Source organism: Coregonus clupeaformis, chromosome 29, assembly GCF_020615455.1.
Source record: "Coregonus clupeaformis isolate EN_2021a chromosome 29, ASM2061545v1, whole genome shotgun sequence".
NCBI classification, from domain to species: Eukaryota; Metazoa; Chordata; class Actinopteri; order Salmoniformes; family Salmonidae; genus Coregonus; species Coregonus clupeaformis.
In genome coordinates this window covers 46,021,760-46,036,996 of record NC_059220.1, presented here as the reverse complement: position 1 = coordinate 46,036,996, position 15,237 = coordinate 46,021,760, and positions in this window count along the sequence as shown.

The following is a 15,237-nucleotide window of genomic DNA, read 5'->3' as shown; positions in this document are numbered from 1 at the left end:
AAAAAAATACAAATGTTTCCTCATCTTTCTTATATCTCTCAGATATGGGACAGACACTTCAGAACAAACTTCCTTTAGATTTTTTTGGGGGGACTATCTGTTGTTCCAATGTAGTGAATCTGATGTTCAATGTGTTTGAATGGACTAATAGCAGTAAGGCCAAATGAGGTCAAATAATAATAATACTTTTTTTTTGATATTTCAAGGGGTCTTAAAATTCAAATAGCAAGATTATCCTTGGTATGACCTTCTTAAATATATAGCTTAGAAGAATCCTCTCAACCCGGCTTAGACAGGCCTTAGACTGTAATCGGTTAAAAGTACCCTTTTAGTCTAGTAAACAGGTACCACAGTGTCTGTTTGTCTGTCCTCTCTAATGATGTTAAGGGAATTGTACTGGTACCACAGTGTCTGTCTGTCTGTACTCTCTAATGATGTTAAGGGAATTGTACTGGTACCACAGTGTCTGTCTGTCTGTACTCTCTAATGATGTTAAGGGAATTGTACTGGTACCACAGTGTCTGTCTGTCTGTACTCTCTCTCTAATGATGTTAAGGGAATTGTACTGGTACCAAATCAAACCAAATCAAATCAAATTATATTTGTCAAATGCGCCGAATACAACAGGTGTAGACCTTACAGTTAAATGCTTACTTACAAGCCCTTAACCAGCAATGCAGTTTTAAGAAAGAATACCAAAGAAAATCACAATAAATACAATATAAAATAATACGAAATAAAAAGTAACAAATAATTAAAGAGCAGCAGTAAAAATAACAATAGCGAGGCTATATACAGGGGGTACCGGTACGAAGTCAATGTGCGAGGGCACCGGTTAGTCAAGGTAATTGGGGTAATATGTACATCTAGGTAGAGTTATTAAAGTGACCATGCATAGATAATAAACAGAGAGTAGCAGCAGCGTAAAAGAGGGGTGGGGGGGGCAATGCATATAGTCTGGGTAGCCATTTGATTAGATGTTCAGGAGTCTTACGGCTTTGGGGTAGAAGCTGTTTAGGAGCTTCTTGGACCTAGACTTGGCGCTCCGGTACCGCTTGCCGTGCGGTAGCAGAGAGAACAGTCTATGACTAGGGTGGCTGGAGTCTTTGACAATTCTTAGGGCCTTCCTCTGACACCGCCTGGTATAGAGGTCCTGGATGGCAGGAAGCTTGGCCCCAGTGATGTACTGGGCCGTACACACTACCATCTGTAGTGCCTTGCGGTCGGAGGCCGAGCAGTTTCCATACCAGGGAGTGATGCATCCAGTCAGGATTCTCTCGATGGTGCAGCTGTAGAACCTTTTGAGGATCTGAGGACCCATGCCAAATATTTTCAGTCTCCTGAGGGGGAATAGGTTTTTTCGTGCCCTCTTCACAACTGTCTTGGTGTGCTTGGACCATGTTAGTTTGTTGATGATGTGGACACCAAGGAACTTGAAGCTCTCAACCTGCTCCACTAGAGCCCTGTTGGTGAGAATGGGGGCGTGCTCTGTCCTCTTCTTTTTCCTGTAATCTACAATCATCTCCTTTGTCTTGATCACGTTGAGGGAGAGGTTGTTGTCCTGGCACCACACGGCCATGTCTCTGACCTCCTTCCTATAGGCTGTCTCGTCGTTGTCGGTGATCAGGTCTACCACTGTTGTGTCATCTGCAAATTTAATGATGGTGTTGGAATCGTGTCTGGCCATGCAGTCATGAGTGAACAGGGAGTACAGGAGGGGACTGAGCACGCACCCCTGAGGGGCCCCCGTGTTGAGGATCAGTGTGGCGAATGTGTTGTTACCTAGCCTTACCACCTGGGGGAAGCCTGTCAGGAAGTCCAGGATCCAGTTGCAGAGGGAGGTGTTTAGTCCCAGGGTCCTTAGCTTAGTGATGAGCTTTGAGGGCACTTTGGTGTTGAACGCTGAGCTGTAGTCAATGAATAGCATTCTCACATAGGTGTTCCTTTTGTCCAGGTGTGAAAGGGCAGTTTGGAGCGCAATAGAGATTGCATCATCTGTGGATCTGTTGGGGTGGTATGCACATTGGAGTGGGTCTAGGATTTCTGGGATAATGGTGTTAATGTGAGCCATGACCTGCCTTTCAAAGCACTTCATGGCTACAGACGTGAGTGCTACGGGTCGGTAGTCATTTAGGCAGGTTATCTTAGTGTCCTTGGGCACAGGGACTATGGTGGTCTGCTTGAAACATGTTGGTATTACAGACTCAGTCAGGGACATGTTGAAAATGTCGGTGAAGACACTTGCCAGTTGGTCAGCACATGCTCGGAGTACACGTCCTGGTAATCCGTCTGGCCCTGCAGCCTTGTGAATGTTGACCTGTTTGAAGGTCTTACTCACATAGGCTACGGAGAGTGTGATCACACAGTCATCCGGATCAGCTGGTGCTCTCATGCATGTTTCAGTGTTTCAGCGAGCATAGAAGTAATTTAGCTCGTCTGGTAGGCTCGTGTCACTGGGAAGCTCGCAGCTGTGCTTCCCTTTGTAGTCTGTAATAGTTTGCAAGCCCTGCCACATCTGACGAGCGTCGGAGCCGGTGTAGTACGATTAGATCTTAGTCCTGTATTTTTGCTTTGCCTGTTTGATGGTTCGTCTGAGGTTATAGCGGGATTTCTTATAAGCTTCCGGGTTAGAGGCTCCTTGAAAGTGGCAGCTCTACCCTTTAGGTCAGTGCGGATGTTGCCTGTAATCCATGGCTTCTGGTTGGGGTGTGTACGTACAGTTACTGTGGGGACAATGTCATCGATGCACTTATTGATGAAGCCAGTGACTGATGAGGTGTACTCCTTAATGCCATCGGAAGAATCCCGGAACATATTCCAGTCTGTGCTAGCAAAACAGTCCTGTAGCTTAGCATCTGCTTCATCTGACAACTTTTTTATTGACTGAGTCAATGGTGCTTCCTGCTTTAGTTTTTGCTTGTAAGCAGGAATCAGGAGGATAGAGTTACGACGCCAGGACAGCGGAGTCACTCACCACCTTCCGGAGACACTTGAAACCCCACCTCTTTAAGGAATACCTGGGATAGGATAAAGTAATCCTTCTATCCCCCTTTACCCCACCCCGCCAAAAAAAAAAAAACATATTGTAAAGTGGTTATCCCACTGGCTATAAGGTGAATGCACCAATTTGTAAGTCGCTCTGGATAAGAGCGTCTGCTAAATGACGTAAATGTAAAATGTAAATGTATGGTCAGATTTGCCAAATGGAGGGCGAGGGAGAGCTTTGTACGCGTCTCTGTGTGTGGAGTGAAGGTGGTCTATAGTTTTTTCTTCCTCTGGCTGCACATTTAACATGCTGGGTTCCCTGCATTAAAGTCCCCGGCCACTAGGAGCGCCGCCTCTGGATGAGTGTTTTCTTTTTTGCTTACGGCCGTATACAGCTCATTGAGTGTGGTCTTAGTGCCAGCATCGGTTTGTGGTGGTAAATAGACAGCTATGAAGAATATAGATGAAAAATCTCTTGGTAGATAGTGTGGTCTACAGCTTATCATGAGATACTCCACCTCAGGCGAGCAAAACCTTGAGACTTCCTTAGATATCGTGCACCAGCTGTTGTTTACAAATATACATAGACCGCCACCCCTTGTCTTACCAGAGGCTGCTGTTCTATCCTGCCGAGACAGTGTATAACCTGCCAGCTGTATGTTATTCATGTCTTCGTTCAGCCACGACTCGGTGAAACATAAGATATTACAGTTTTTAATATCCCGTTGGTAGGATATTCGTGCCTGTAGTTCGTCCACTTTATTATCAAGCGATTGTAAGTTGGCAAATAATCAAATCAAATCAAATCAAATCAAATCAAATTGTATTGGTCACATGCGCCGAATACAACAAGTGCAGACATTACAGTGAAATGCTTACTTACAGCCCTTAACCAACAGTGCATTTATTTTTAACAAAGAAAGTAAAAATAAAACAACAACAAAAAAAGTGTTGAGAAAAAAAAGAGCAGAAGTAAAATAAAGTGACAGTAGGGAGGCTATATATACAGGGGGGTACCGTTGCAGAGTCAATGTGCGGGGGCACCGGCTAGTTGAGGTAGTATCGATGGCAAAGGCAGATTAGCCACTCGTCGCCGGCTCCTTACCAGGCACCCCGATCTCCTTCCGCGATATCTCCTTTTCTTTCTACTGCGAATGACGGGGATGAGGGCCCTGTCGGTTGTCTGGAGCAAATCCCTCTTGTCTGACTCATTAAAGAAACATTATTTGTCCAGTTCAAGGTGAGTAATCGCTGTTCTGATGTCCAGAAGCTCTTTTCGGTCATAAGAGACGGTAGCAGCAACATTATGTACAAAATAAGTTACAAACAATGCGAAAAAACACACAAAATAGCACGGTTGGTTAAGAGTCCATAAAACGGCAGCCATCCCCTCCGGCGCCATCACTGTCTGTGGTCCTCTCGCTTTACTTTGGTACAGACACATTTTATTGGTACAGACACATTTTATTGGTACAGACACATTTAATTTGGTCTCATCAGTCAACTCAAGGGTGTAGGGGCCGGGGTTGACTGATGAGACCAAATTAAATGTGTCTGTACCAATAAAATGTGTCTAATTTCACCACAAAAAAACATTACCCCAATACTTTTAATTAGAAAAATGAGTCACCAGATTCATTGAGATACTTTTATTTAGAAAAGTGTCTCTCTTGCTGGAACTTGATGTGAGTCGCTTCACCCGCCCCCACTGATTGCTTTCTTCTCACTCTCAATTGTAACCTATTTTTTACAGTCTATGGTTGTGACAAGCAGTGTGTGAGTGAGGTAAAAAGCACGTTGCCGAACCACCATCATTACTCACCGCACCGGGTAATGTCATTGTTGTTGGCAACAACAAAGTAAGTTTAAGTACAAAGTGTATGAATGTGAATAAGCTTTTGTATGTTAGAACAAACGTGAGAAACGAAATGCTTTCTCCTGGCTAGTAGTGTCATGCCCTGGCCTTGAGAGGTCTGTTGTCTTTAGTTGGTTTAGTAAGGACGTGAGGATCTATGTTAGGATTTCTATGTTTAGGATCTAGATGTGGTGTTTCTATGTTTGGCCTGGTGTGATTCCCAATCAGAGACAGCTGTCGCTCGTTGTCTCTGATTGGGGATCATACTTAAGTAGCCTGTTTGCCTACCTTAGTTGTGGGATCTTGTTCCGTGTTAGGCTTGTATGTGTATAGCCTGAGGACTTTACGTTACGTTGTTTCTTGTTTTGTTTATGTTTATTGAGTTAAATAAACATGTACGCTTTTCACGCTGCACCTTGGTCTGACCCGTCTCTCAACGTTCGTGACAGAAGATCCCACCAAAAACGGACCAAGCAGCGTGCCCAGGAGCAGCAGACACCCTGGACACAGGTGGGGAAGAGTTTTTGAACATGGGAGGAGATATTGGCAGATAAAGGACCCTGGGCAAAGGAGGAGGCCAAGGCAGGAGAGGAACACAGAAGGCACCGGCCGAGGAGGAAGCCCGAGAGACAGCCCCAAGAAAAAAACAATTTGGGGGGCTAAAAGGGTGGTCGGGGATCGATAGAGAAGAGCCCCGACCAATGCACTCGTGGGGGCTCAAGGAGGAGTCCTCACAGGAGGAGGACTGGGCGCGGAGAGTAAAGGACTGGTACAGTCGTAGACCTCCAGCGCCGGTTCCCAGTCCAGTATGCCTCGTGCCTGCTCCTCGCACCAAGCCAGTGGTGCGTGTTTCCAGTCCGGTACGGACCGTGCCTGCTCCCCGCACCAAACCAGTGGTGCGTGTCGCCAGCCCGGGACGCCCCGTACTTGCTCCCCACACCAGGCCAGTGGTGCATGTTCCCAGTCCGGCCCGGCCCATTCCTGCTCCACGCACCAAGCCAGTGGTGCGTGTCGCCAGCCCGGTACGCCCCGTACCTGCTCCCCGCACCAGGCCAGTGGTGCGTGTCTCCAGTCCAGCCCGGCCCGTGCCTGCTCCTCGCACCACACCTGTGGTGTGTGTCTCCAGTCCGGCCCAACACGTTCCTGCTTCTCGCACCAGACCAGTGGTGCGTGTTCCCTGTCCGGCCCATGCCTGCTCCTCGCACCAAGCCAGTGGTGCGTGTTCCCAGTCCGGCACGGCCCGTGCCATTCCACTGGTGCCTGGTCCAGCACCAGTCAGCTGCTCCACTCCGGAATCAGAGCAGTCCACTCCACCGGTGCCAAGTCCAGCTCCGGTCAGCGGTTCCACTCCGGGGTCAGAGCAGTCCGCTCCACCGGTGACCAGTCCAGCTCCGGTCAGCGGTTCCACTCTGGAGCCAGAGCAGTCCGCTCCACCGGTGCCAAGTCCAGCTCCGGTCAGCAGTTCCACTCCGGAGCCAGAGCAGTCCGCTCCACCGGGGTCCAGTTTAGCTCCGGTCAGACCCAGAAGTCAGCCCCTCTCCAGGGTCGGGGCCTCCCACACCAGGGTCCAGACAGGGCTTGGTGCATCGTGGGAGGAAGGAGAGGGGAAGCATCGCGCCAAGGTCCAGACCAGACCAGGGGCGCAACGGGGAGGCAGAGAGGAAGAGGTTGTCACGCCTGGAGCCGGATCCGCCTCCGAGGCTGAAAGCCCACCCGGACCCTCCCCTAATGAGTCAGGTTGGTGCGGCCGGAGTACGCACCTTTGGGGGTACTGTCACGCCCTGGCCTTGAGAGGTCTGTTGTCTTCAGTTGGTTTGGTCAGGGCGTGAGGATCTATGTTAGGATTTCTATGTTTAGGATCTAGATGTGGTGTTTCTATGTTTGGCCGTGTGTGATTCCCAATCAGAGACAGCTGTCGCTCGTTGTCTCTGATTGGGGATCATACTTAAGTAGCCTGTTTGCCTACCTTAGTTGTGGGATCTTGTTCCGTGTTAGGCTTGTATGTGTAGCCTGAGGACTTCACATTACGTTGTTTCTTGTTTTGTTTATGTTTATTGAGTTAAATAAACATGTACGCTTTTCACGCTGCACCTTGGTCTGACCCGTCTCTCAACGTTTGTGACAAGTAGCTAGTTAACTTTACATTTACAGTTTAGTCTGTGTCAGGTTTTATCTAACTAGCTAACTCTGGGTACTTCTGGCTGTGAGAAAAACTGATAGTGAATGTTTTGAAGCCAATAATACTTGCTAGCTACAGAATTCCTGTCTTAGTCTTCATCAAAGTTACCAGGACAAAAGAAAAGAGGAGTGCAAATAACTGTCAGGTTCTGGAAACTGCTGCACACCACCCCTGGAAAATAGCTGGCAACTGCTGCACACCACCCCTGGAAAATAGCTGGCAACTGCTGCACACCACCCCTGGCAAATAGCTGGCAACTGCTGCACACCACCCCTGGCTAATAGCTGGCAACTGCTGCACACCATCCCTGGCAAATAGCTGGCAACTGCTGCACACCACCCCTGGCTAATAGCTGGCAACTGCTGCACACCATCCCTGGCTAATAGCTGGCAACTGCTGCACACCACCCCTGGCTAATAGCTGGCAACTACTGCACACCATCCCTGGCAAATAGCTGGCAACTGCTGCACAACACCCCTGGCAAATAGCTGGCAACTACTGCACACCATCCCTGGCAAATAGCTGGCAACTGCTGCACACCACCCCTGGCTAATAGCTGGCAACTACTGCACACCATCCCTGGCAAACTAGCTGGGAAATGTGAGCGATTTCAGCTTAGATGTTTTTAACTTCATCACAGTGATTATGGGTCATGAAGGTGTGCTCCATGTGATAAGACATTGTTTGGTGCTACCATGATCATGGCAGGAGAGTGACAGCCATGAACAGACAGACAGGCAGAGAAGGAGAGAGAGAGAGAGAGAGAGAGAGAGAGGCCACAAACCAACAGGTAAGATAGTGAGAAGTACCTCTCCAACCTCAGACTGATGATCTTTCATAGTGTGAATCAATCTGAATTATCTCTGATGAAATGATAGAATCTAAAGGGGGGGGCAGGACAGATAGGCACTGTGGTACCAGTACAATTCCCATAACATCATTAGAGAGGAACCTGTTCTGTCTTTGATATTTTCATTCTAAATCAGTGAGTGAGCGTCAAACTTTGAAAAGGAAGAAAGAAATCATTGTCACAGACCAAGCAGAGAAATATCAGAGTAAACTGACACATCCCACCGCTGGGAGAAGGTGTCAAAAAAAGACGATGTCTCTTTGAAGACTAGCTGAAACATTTCCAGAGAGGAACGCTGCAGTTAGCTAATGTTAAAGTTATCGTAAATATTTCACCACCACAGGCAGCGTTTTACTGTGGGCGACACACCGGGTACCCCCCTCTGGTGTTAAATATTTTGGACACAGAAACAGTAGGAAGCAGTTGCCAGCTGGTTTGCCAGGGGTGGTGTGAAGCAGTTGCCAGCTACAAAAAAATATAATGTCCGTTTGTCTTTGTAGTTTTAATTGTCTGTGCAGCTGATGTTATAGATATTAAAGACAAACCATGAAAGGTAAATCCACAATCATGAACATATTCCAAAGTAAAAAAAAACAGGCCTTAGTGTACACAGTACAAAGGAAGGTTAGAAGGAGCCAATTGATCCTGTGTGGAGTTTGTGAACCACCACAGGCAGCGTTTTACTGTGTGCGCATGTGGGGGCGACACACACCGGGTACCCCCCTCTGGTGTTAAACATTTTACGACACAGAAACAGTAGGATTGGCTGTGAGGTCACAGGTCTGTTCTTCATCCCTCTGTCCTCGCCTTGTGTCCTCTCTCCTCGACCTCCTTCTCAAAACATCAGGGGAAGCGAGGAGAGCATTGGAGGAGATTGTTATCATGTGACCAGACATCCTGAAGACATAATCTCTCACTTTTATATTACCTAGAACCTCTCCATTCCATCGGTTATCACTATGCTACTTTAGTTCTTGCTATTGTTGTGATGCTTTTGTATCCTCCGTGATTATATCAGTGCATCAGTCCATCAACTATCTGTATTCAAATACCTAGGGAAAGTGGTGTAAATCAAACTGAGAGTCTCAAACGAAAATCCTTTGTACAGACATTTTTATGACAGTTCCTTGGCAAGACATGAGCCTGTGTGCCACAGATTCCCTAAGCTGACTATTTGGATCAGGAGGGAGAGAGGCAGCCATTCCAAAGCGGACAAAATAGCAGCTCCCTGCAGCTTTCAGTGTTGATGCTTTGAGATTGGTTGTGTATGTCGATGTGGGGAAAAAAGCCAGGAAGATGTACTTGGAGAGAAACCTTTTGAAATGTCAGACAAATCCTCACAACAGTCACAAGAGAAATAATACTTCCATAATGATGAAGTCGTTCCCATATGTGTCATATTTGAACGAAAATCCTCCTCATCCAAATGATTTATACTACGAAGTCATTTCTATTTTGTTAAGGCGTAGAAATTATTAAAATCTGCTGATTTATTCCCCTTGTATTCCATGACTTGAATGCTTGTCTATTACTGAATATGCCATTCAATATGCTGACCTGACATTCAAATCAACTGCCCATAAAGTATTTCACTGATGTTTATACTAACACATGGTACATTTTCTAATGGTAGCCTTTCCTGTTATGGTGTCTTGAAAAGCATGTTTTATGACGTCTTCACAATTTAAGTATATATAGTTACCTAGCATTCATGTGGTTATGTCATGAAAAATAAAAGTCACTAAAAAGGAAGTGTAACCATTCTCATTTCTAAGATAAGACGGCGAAAGGGTGTTATGGAAAAGGCATTATGAATTATGTATGTCGATGGAGATGTGAAGTGAAAATGTCAACGTGTACTATTCTGCTCCAAATGGTTCTCCAATATGCTGAATATGATAATGTGGAATTAAAAAGAATTACTGACAGTAATCATACAATATGTGAAGAAACACTATTGATTCAGTGCATTTATGTATTTATTTAACCTTTATTTAACTACGCAAGTCAGTTAAGAACAAAATTCTTATTTACAATGACGGCCTACCCCGGCCAAACCCACCCCTGACCCGGACGACGCTGGGCCAATTGTGCGTCGCCCTACGGGACTCCCGATCACGGCCGGTCGTGATACAGCCCGGGATCGAACCCGGGTATGTAGTGACGCCTCTAGCACAGCGATGCAATGCCTTGGACCGCTGTCCCATACATAATGATCACCAGAAGCTATAATCTTGACTGTTGTTTTACTGCTTCAGATGATGATGTCTTGAATGTCACTGCAACAATGTACTGTACTTATAAATATATCATACTGTACTTACAAATACATCATACTGTACCTACAAATATATCATACTGTACCTACAAATACATCATACTGTACCTACAAATATATCATACTGTACCTACAAATACATCATACTGTACCTACAAATATATCATACTGTACCTACAAATATATCATACTGTACCTACAAATAAATCATATTGTACCTACAAATACATCATACTGTACCTACAAATACATCATACTGTACCTACAAATACATCATACTGTACCTACAAATACATCATACTGTACCTACAAATATATCATACTGTACCTACAAATACATCATACTGTACCTACAAATATATCATACTGTACCTACAAATACATCATACTGTACCTACAAATACATCATACTGTACCTACAAATATATCATACTGTACCTACAAATATATCAAACTATACCTACAAATACATCATATTGTACCTACAAATACATCATACTGTACCTACAAATACATCATACTGTACCTACAAATACATCATACTGTACCTACAAATATATCATAACTACAATGGAAGAGGAGGAATACTCAGGAGGTATACTCCAGAATTTAACATCACATGAAATATCCATGAAAGGGCTTTCAAAGAAGTGTGTCTATAGATCTAAACATGTTCACTTGTGAGCAGGAATCGTATCCAGACAGATAATCGTATCCAACTGATAATTAATCTGTTTATACAGCCATACATGTGTCAAAAATCAAATCATTTGAATTTCTAATTCTAAGAAACTGGAGTTGGAGTTTGTGTGAGACTTTTTATTTTTTGCTTTCACACGTCACATCTTCTCAAAGATGAATGGTGAATAGTGAATTCAAACATTGAACAGCGCAACTAAGACATGTTTGTATACTTTACATTCTATGTTTTCTCCAAATATCTGCAGCAGTAATTCACCAGTCACACACACACGCCACTGATTTGACAGTAACTGAGCCTTAAAGAAACCCCAGATTGGTTCCACTCTACACCATTTTGATATATTCCAGTCTATTAACACTTTTGATCTGACACCTTCTCCACCAACATCTAAGCGGTCATTTAAAAAAAGTGACACCTTTCTTCCATACTGTAGTCACAGCTTTTGTTGCTGTCTGAGCATGTGTCACAGCTGTGGAAGCTTCAATTCCAAGATATATCCCCTGACAAGAGATGGGCCCACTGTCTGTTGGAAATGCTGCTCCACTGTAAGGTGCAATAGAATGGCGCTCGCTTTTGTTCAAAAGGAATTGATCACAGGCAGCAGCAGATGTGATGTGCGAGTCAATCGTAAGGCAAAAAAAAAAACTTTAAACCTTGGGGCGCAACTTTCACTGAGGACAGGGGGGACATAACCCCCCCCCACATCCTGAAATAGCATTTTTGTCCCCCTCCAGTTTCATCATTGCACTGTGATACAAAAAGTGGCATCAGTGTGCATTAGGACCATGCGGACGCCACAGAGCGGTCGGGTAGGCTGTTCAGTGGTTTCAGGGAGATGGATTTAGGACCATGCGGACAACCACAAAGCATGTGAACAGAGGCAGCTGTTGTCTGTATGTGTTGTGCTTTTCGTCCGAGTTGTAAAAGCAAGCAGAACAGAAACTGGCTACTCTTAATTTGACTGATGGCAAGGTAACTGCTGTTTGACTTAACAGAAAAAAAGTAGTTATTCCCAGATCTACTAATGTAACTGACATGTAATGGTAGCCAATGTTTCATACCCTCTCGAATGAAGTTCTGTCTGAAGTGAATGAACTAGCTAGCTAGCTAGTAGCTACCTAGCCTCTAGCTACAGCATCTGTCAGGTAGCAGCTTTCGTCTAACAGCTTTTGTGTGGAAATGTTTTGTAGCCTTTGTTTTTTGTCCCGTTTCAACAGAAGTAAATTAACTTGGCTCGTTTTCGCCAGTTGATCTACCATTAGTGAATCACAGTCAGTATAGCAATGTAACGTTATTGAGCTGTCAGTTTCCCCAAGCTAATTCCCTACTTTTCACACTGGAATTGGGGGTAGATCAGCTTAATATTGCAGATAGATTGTAACTTCCATCAATGTAAATGTGTGCATCACTTCCAATCCCCCATGTTTTTTATATATATACTCCCCTTTATTACTTTTCAACCCCGCCATCCTTTCCCTACTTGAGGTAAATTAGTGACCAACAATGCTTAGGCCTCTACTTCCAGCTTATACTTACTATCTATATTTTATGGACACAGTCAATTTGACAATAATGCTCCAGAACTTCTTCTACTCTCAACATCTCCGATCATTTTCATGATGTCCATCCGGTTTGCTTCTATATGCCATATCTTTCTAACTGTGCTCTTTCCCAAAAGCTGTCAACATACAACCTACAGTGGGGAGAAGAACAAGTATTTGATATACTGCCGATTTTGCAGGTTTTCATACTTACAAAGCATGTAGAGGTCTGTAATTTTTATCATAGGTACACCTCAACTTCAAAAATCGAGAAAAACATGATTTTTAAGTAATTCATTTGCATTTTATTGCATGACATACGGTGGGGAAAAAAAGTATTTAGTCAGCCACCAATTGTGCAAGTTCTCCCACTTAAAAAGATGAGAGAGGCCTGTAATTTTCATCATAGGTACACGTCAACTATGACAGACGAAATGAGAAAAAATTCCAGAAAATCACATTGTAGGATTTTTTATGAATTTATTTGCAAATTATGGTGGAAAATAAGTATTTGGTCAATAACAAAAGTTTCTCAATACTTTGTTATATACCCTTTGTTGGCAATGACACAGGTCAAACGTTTTCTGTAAGTCTTCACAAGGTTTTCACACACTGTTGCTGGTATTTTGGCCCATTCCTCCATGCAGATCTCCTCTAGAGCAGTGATGTTTTGGGGCTGTCACTGGGCAACACGGACTTTCAACTCCCTCCAAAGATTTTCTATGGGGTTGAGATCTGGAGACTGGCTAGGCCACTCCAGGACCTTGAAATGCTTCTTACGAAGCCACTCCTTCGTTGTCCGGGCGGTTTGTTTGGGATCATTGTCATGCTGAAAGACCCAGACACATTTCATCTTCAATGCCCTTGCTGATGGAAGGAGGTTTTCACTCAAAATCTCACGATACATGGCCCCATTCATTCTTTTCTTTACACGGATCAGTCGTCCTGGTCCCTTTGCAGAAAAACAGCCCCAAATCATGATGTTTCCACCCCCATGCTTCACAGTAGGTATGGTGTTCTTTGGATGCAACTCAGCATTCTTTGTCCTCCAAACACGAAAGTTGAGTTTTTACCAAAATGTTCTATTTTGGTTTCATCTGACCATATGAAATTCTTCCAATCCTCTTCTGGATCATCCAAATGCACTCTAGCAAACTTCAGACGGGCCTGGACATGTACTGGCTTAAGCAGGGGGACACGTCTGGCACTGCAGGATTTGAGTCCCTGGCGGCGTAGTGTGTTACTGATGGTAGGCTTTGTTACTTTGGTCCCAGCTCTCTGCAGGTCATTCACTAGGTCCCCCCGTGTGGTTCTGGGATTTTTGGTCACCGTTCTTGTGATCATTTTGACCCCACGGGGTGAGATCTTGCGTGGAGCCCCAGATCGAGGGAGATTATCAGTGGTCTTGTATGTCTTCCATTTCCTAATAATTGCTCCCACAGTTGATTTCTTCAAACCAAGCTGCTTACCTATTGCAGATTCAGTATTCCCAGCCTGGTGCAGGTCTACAATTTTGTTTCTGGTGTCCTGTGACAGCTCTTTGGTCTTGGCCATAGTGGAGTTTGGAGTGTGACTGTTTGAGGTTGTGGACAGGTGTCTTTTATACTGATAACAAGTTCAAACAGGTGCCATTAATACAGGTAACGAGTGGAGGACAGAGGAGCCTCTTAAAGAAGAAGTTACAGGTCTGTGAGAGCCAGAAATCTTGCTTGTTTGTAGGTGACCAAATACTTATTTTCCACCATAATTTGCAAATAAAAATCCTACAATGTGATTTGTCAATTTGTCTGTCATAGTTGACGTGTACCTATTACGAAAATTACAGGCCTCTGTCATATTTTTAAGTGGGAGAACTTGCACAATTGGTGGCTGACTAAATACTTTTTTTCCACTGTAAGTATTTCATACATCAGAAAAGCCTAACTTAATATTTGGTACAGAAACCTTTGTTTGCAATTACAGAGATCATACGTTTCCTGTAGGTCTTGACCAGGTTTGCACACACTGCAGCAGGGATTTTGGCCCACTCCTCCATACAGACCTTCTCCAGATCCTTCAGGTTTCGGGGCTGTCGCTGGGCAATACGGACTTTCAGCTCCCTCCAAAGACTTTCTATTAGGTTCAGGTCTGGAGACTGGCTAGGCAACTCCAGGACCTTGAGATGCTTCTTACGGAGCCACTCCTTAGTTGCCCTGGCTGTGTGTTTCGAGTCGTTGTCATGCTGGATGACCCAGACACGACCCATCTTCAATGCTCTTACTGAGGGAAGGAGGTTGTTGGCCAAGATCTCGTAATACATCCTCCCCTCAATATGGTGCAGTCGTCCTGTCCCCTTTGCAGAAAAGCATCCCCAAAGAATGATGTTTCCTCCTCCATGCTTCACGGTTGGGATGGTGTTCTTGGGGTTGTACCATCCAGATGGTCATTGGCAAACTTCAGACGGGCCTGGACATGCGCTGGCTTGAGCAGGGGGACCTTGCGTGCGCTGCAGAATTTTAATCCATGACGGCGTAGTGTGTTACTAATGGTTTTCTTTGAGACTGTGGTCCCAGCTCTCTTCAGGTCATTAACCAGGTCCTGCTGTGTAGTTCTGGGCTGATCCCTCACCTTCCTCATGATCATTGATGCCCCACGAGGTGAGATCTTGCATGGAGCCACAGGCAGAGGGTGATTGACCGTCATCTTGAACTTATAATAATTGCGCCAACAGTTGTTACCTTCTCACCAAGCTGCTTGCCTATTGTCCTGTAGCCCATCCCAGCCTTGTGCAGGTCTACAATTTTATCCCTGATGTCCTTACACAGCTCTCTGGTCTTGGCCATTGTGAAGAGGTTGGAGTCGGTTTG